Genomic DNA, 6,136 nt, shown 5'->3' with positions numbered 1-6,136 from the left:
ATGAGGTTCCTCTCCGGCCAGCTCTCCAACCTAACTTGGTCCCTCTGAAAAAGACTCTCATGAGTCATGAAGTTTAGTTTCATGCAGTTGAAGGTGAAAGTTCATAGAATCATGAGCTCCATCTTAAAACTAATGATATTATCCATGTTATCCATGCATAATGATGATATCGTTTATCTCCTCAGCCGGCATTGCTCCCTGCTGTCCCTGGACAAGTATGTGACCTCTTGAGGGCATAGTGCTTAAAATGTGCCGTTGATTTTTCTGTCTCATTTTGCCTCTTTCCTCTTTCTCCTTCTTCTGTCATAAGATCCATACACTGTCTAAATTTTTCTCCAGTTTTGATCTGGTAGTGTTTGTTTTCTTTTATTTAGCAACTGTGAGGCCTACCTTAGGTGGAAGTTTATCAGATCTTATTTCAGAGTCAGGGTACTTTAGTTAGCACAGTGGTTAAAATATAAACAACAGCAGAAGGCTTTTTAAATAGACGTTGACCCTTGAAATTAGGTTTACTGTAAACTGAGAAAAATCCCCTGCAAAATAGATTGTCAACAGCATCAGAACACAGGTCACAGTTTAGGTAATAAATTTACATAAACATAATTTTCTTAAATGTTGAATTCAGAAAAAAGACAGAAAACATTTTATCAGTTATTTGCTAAAAGTAAAAGGAACGAAAGGCAAGACTCAGCTGTTTGTAGGGAGTGAGCTCACATTCCCTACACAGTTGCTAAAGCTGTGGCGAGTGTGAACTAAAGGAGCTCTTCTAGAGTGTCATATTGTGGCATAGATCCATGGACAGCTGGGAAATAAGGAGGATTTTTTTTTACATTCATTTCAAAGACAGTGAGAATATGTTACAAAAGAAAGATTTACATAGCCCTCATTCCTGGACCCTAAGTGTACTGGGACAGAGAAGCCAGAGAGATAATATGGATGGCTTCTAAAGACACAAACATATAAGTAAGGTGGGAAATGGTTAAGGAATGAAGTTAGCGAAGTTAAAAATAAGATCTGTCCTTGCTTTAGACATAAAGGAATACAGAGGTCAGAACAACTGTTGAATAATTTCATCTCCACAGCTTGTGGCCATAGAATTTAATGTATCTGTGAAAGGAGAAAGTGACAGTCACAATGAGGTGAGATAGAGAGGATGTTCTTTTCAAAATAAAAGGATTTAGTCTTTGAGTCATTCACTTTTTCTGGCTGTTGCTGGATGCCAAAAACCGGTAGAATAAATTCAGATAGACATGAGAAGCAAAGGGGTTAGGAAGGGAACAAAGTGTGATCTTTATAGCCAGAAGAGCGAAAGAACTAATAACTGTATCTTCTGTATTGCAGAAAAAAAATATTTTGAAAATCAAGGACCCAGAACTGTCTTTACTAGAGCTGCAAAGAGGAAGAATGACATAGAGAATCTGTCAGCAGTCTTCACCGGAGAGAAAATACAATCTTCTTCCCTGCCTTAAAAGCCAGCAGCTGAAGAATACACTCAACTCCAAATATTTACTTGGAAATACTGCCCAATCCAGTAGCAATTGTATTTTGGCACTCAGTGTTGCAGGAACTCTTTGTAAAAGGGGAGCAATTTCATTATATCCCTGCTAAGCAGGAGGGCAAAAGCAGGTTGCCCTCTCTTTGGTTTCTAGAGAGGTGCTTTGGAGAAGCTGTGTCTAGGCTCAAAAATGGCATACAGTAGAGTGGCCGAAGAGGCAGCCTTGAGTCCTGTCCAAGTGTCCTAGCACATAATGCCCAACAGCAGTACTGTTTGGGGAAAAATGGTTCAGTAAGACCACTGCAGTGATCTCACTGCCTTCAGTCTTATTGTCTGTTGCTTTTGTTCTGCTCTTAATACACAGCAATCACCTTGTCACCTGATGATGTCAGTCCCTGTTTATATGTAGGGAGGTACAACAGACGTGGAAAAGACATTTCTAATAGGGCCTGAAATTCAATCTGTATGTCTCAATTTGTTTTGTTCTGTTTTCTTCATGGAGATGTAAGAAAGTGAGGCTGTTTTTGCATTCAGACTCCTCAAAGACTGGTGCCCAGAGGCTCATGGCATGCATTTCTAGGGTTTAGCTATTTGCAGTGATCCCTGCAGTACTATGTTGTTTACTGATGGCTCCAGCATCTAAGAAGAACTGGCATTGCTGTCAACCATTTACAGATTCACTGAAATGGGACTAATGTTTATAGCTCCTTGCCTCTACAGCAGTCTCACAAATGTGGGACCAACCATGTCTACTTTCTGTATAATGTGTACATTGAAATTTTACAGCGCAGTTTCTACTTGTTATTTATACAGAGGTTTATTTCCATGCTTATTCTTGACTTAATAACTTGCATAAAGGAAGTAAGATCTAACCAGTTTAATCACGTCAAGAAGAATGGGCAAGGAAGTAAATGATGATATATCCCACTCAAGACTGTGCTGAATGGGGTCAATTCAAGCCACTTAAGTCAACAAGGCTTTTACCCATATTTGAGTGGGTAAGAATATCACCTTCATCAGATTTAATTTAATACTTCAATTAGAAAAAATGAACAAATGTTATATGTGTGGTTTTGTGCGTGCATGTGCATATATGGTTATGTGCAAAATAAAAGGTGATTTATGTCTAGAATACTTTCTCTGATGTCTGCTAGCCTCTCAGGCCATGGGTGGTTTCCCTAGAATCACTCAGGCTGGTGGGGAACCCACGTGCTCTCTAGTCAATCCAGAGAAGAGCAGCCATAATCATATTTTATACCAATATCTAATCATTTAATGCTTGTTATTTAGCAAAATGAACAAAACCTTGATTGTACCATAATTTTAGAGTAAGACAGTTATTTGCATTTCAGACTCTTTGCATCTGTGGAAGTCAAATGTCATTTTACTTAAATCTCCTAAACAAACTGTCAACCGCTTGCTACTTTAAATTGACATGGTGTTTTGCTAAGTAGATATTGCATGGGTATCTTTGAGTACAAACTTTGGTGATTTTTGTGAGTTATATGAAAAATATTCAAAAATAGTACTGAAAACTACACAGGAGTCAATATATAGGAGGTAATATTTATAATAAGATTTCAGATTATTTGCAAAATTTCAGAATTTTCCCCACATTTCAGAAATGGCTATAAGTTATAATAGGATAGTAGAAACAGGACTGAATATTCCAGATGCACTATAATGCTAGTTCACCACTGATGCTTTTTTGACCCAAAGTGAACATTTCCATATGTGCTGAGCAAGGCCAGCTAGTAGATCTGTAGCTTAACTTCAGCCTCCATCGTAGCAACACTGAGTGCTGTTACCTAGGACCTTCCTGCTGAAATACAGCTCTGTCTTGAATACTTGTCCAAAGCCTCTGAATCCAATGTCACTTTCACCAAAATCATGAAGGATTTGGTCACATATCTCGCAGCTCACCTGTGGTTTCAGGTTGAAAGTCTCTGCAGATCACTTAAAGGCAATTTCACAAGCATTTTATTTTATTTTATTTTATTTTATTTTATTTTATTTTATTTTATTTTATTTTATTTCAATTCAACTCCCTCACAGATTTTTTTGCTCGAGTTCAGGGAAAGCAACAGAGGGGAAGAACATATATATTTTTTTCCAAAGTTAGCTCTAACACCTTCTATGTTTGCCAGCAGTTTGTAAAACTATTTAAGATGGTCCATTAAACTTATTATGCAATGTTCCCTTTATGTTCCTAGTAAGGAAAGCAACAGCAACAAAACCTTGCTGTTTAATTCAACAGCTTGTGTTTGCCAAAGATAGCATCGGTAAAGGTAAATTTTTTGTCTGCGTCTCATGTAAATTCCTAAACTAAGATTTACATGGAAAGGAAGTACATGGAAACTTTTGCTGATCAGTTCTATGATTTGCTCCAGCTCTGTTTAGGAGCAAAGTAATTTTCTGAAGGATATGCAATTTATATATGCCACGTGTACAAAAGACTGCAGCATATCAAATTCTAATTATACCAAATAAAGTGTAGAAATATAAGATGCAGTACAAAGATTTGTAACAATGAGGAAAGCAGGGTGAAAAGTCAACCAGCATATGCTATGAACAACTGGATATATTTTCATAACTTCTTTTCAGACGTTGTTTTCAAAGTCTGCAATGTCTTCCTGAGTTACGAACTGTCCTGCAATCTTACAACATCTTGTATAGGGTAATTTCCCAAAGCAAACACACTGTTACCAGTCAAAGAGATTAGAAGTGCTGCAGTTGTCTGCAAGCTTAAGGTAAACAAAAAAAGTCCAGCAGTACATTTGCAGCCGTGAGAGAGATTAAGAAGATAGTGTGCCCTGAAGGAGCCTCCAGGAAGGCTGGATGAAACAAAAAGGATGACATGACTGATGTGTCAAGAATGGAGGATGCCAGCTGATGAAAAACTTCTGGTTTGTTATCAACATAATTCATAATTTGTTATCAACAAATTCAGGGTACAAAACCTACTTTATGTGACAGTATATTAAACAATCATCCTAGCAAGTGATGGTACTAATGAGCTGCACTGTAAATATCAAAAACAGATTTACTACTTAGGCCAGAAGAATGGAAAATGCAAGACACTGTCTTAAAAATGGTATACCAACTATGTGACAAAACAAGAGTGAATGACAGGTAAAAAGTCAAGAATCCTCATGCCAATGAAACAGCTATTTTTCTGAGATGGAGAATATAATCATAGAATCATTACGGTTGGAAAAGACCTCCAAGAATATTGAGCCCAACTGTAAGCCCTTCAACACCATGCCTTGCTAAACCATGTCCCTAAGTGCCTCATCTACATGTTTCTTGAACACTGCGAGGGACAGTGACTCCATCACTTCCTTGGACAGGCTGTTCCAGTGCTTCACCACTCTTTCTATGCAGAAATTTTTCTTAATACCCAACCTGGACCTCCCCTGTGCAACTATCTGTAGATATTTTGGAGAAGAGACTGATCCCCACCTCACTACAACCTCCTTTCAGGTAGTTGTAGAGAGAGAAAAAGTCTCTCCTGAGCCTCTTCTTCTCCACACTAAGTAACCCCAGCTCCCTCAGCTGCTCCTCACAAGGTCTGTGCTCCAGGCCCTTCACCAGCTTTGTTGTCCTTCTTTGGACACGCTCCAGCACCTCAATGTCTTTCTTGCAGTGAGGGGCCCAAAACTGAACACACTATTCGAGGTACGGCCTCACCAGTGCTGAGCACAGGGGGACGACCACTTCCCTGGTCCTGCTGACTGCACTGTTCCTGATACCACCTTCTTGCCCCCCTGGGCACGCTGCTGGCTCATGTTCAGCCAGCTGTCAACCAACACCCCCAGATCCTTTTCTGCCACGTAGCTCTCCAGACACTCTACCCCAGTGGTTACTGCATCCTAATGCAGGATTTCCAGGCTGTATTCACATAAAAGTCCCAAAATAAAAAATAAAACCCCAAAGTGCTCTCTCAGACACCTACAGTAATGTTATCCAAAAAGGCAGCCACCAAGAAAGAATTTAAATACCTGCAGAATCAAGTCACAAACTTGGAACAGGTGGGTTTCTGTTGATTTCTGATGCCACTGGAACATGTTCTGCTGGTGTTTGAATAACCTTTCTCTAGCCCCAGCTGTTCTTGACAGTGTCAGCAGCAGTCCTTATCCATAGCTGAAGAACTGCAGGATTTTAGTACAAGTGTGTCATAAATATGTTGCCTATACCAGAGCTATCAGGTTCATTTTTTGCCCATTGGAGCCCATAACTGTTTTTCTCATGCAAAACTAATGTCTTTTTCCTTCCCCTGCACCTCAGCACAAAGCTCACCTGGGGAATTAACCCCAAAGAGGGGCAATTCCACTGTGTTTTCATCCAGCTCCTGTCAGCAAAAGTCACAGCCTTGCCTGGCCCCTCCTGTCCCTGGGCAGAAGCTTGTTCTGGTTGTTACTTCCCTTCTCCAGGGGCAGTGGCAGAAAGAGGGTAGATGCCAATGAAGGGGACAGGAACAGATCTTGCACAGTTTTGTAGAAAGACCTTATATATACAGAAGGGCCAGTTGCTTGAGAGAATTGAAGTAAGAACCTTAAGAAAGCCAATGTGAGGCCAGTCTTCAAAAAAGGCAAGAAGGAGGACCCAGGCAACTACAGGCCAGTGAGCCTCACCTCCCTC

This window comes from Tinamus guttatus, unplaced genomic scaffold, assembly GCF_059628265.1.
Source record: "Tinamus guttatus ecotype Peru unplaced genomic scaffold, ASM5962826v1 Tinamus_guttatus_pri_ptg000473l, whole genome shotgun sequence".
NCBI lineage: Eukaryota > Metazoa > Chordata > Aves > Tinamiformes > Tinamidae > Tinamus > Tinamus guttatus.
This window is presented reverse-complemented; position numbering follows the sequence as displayed.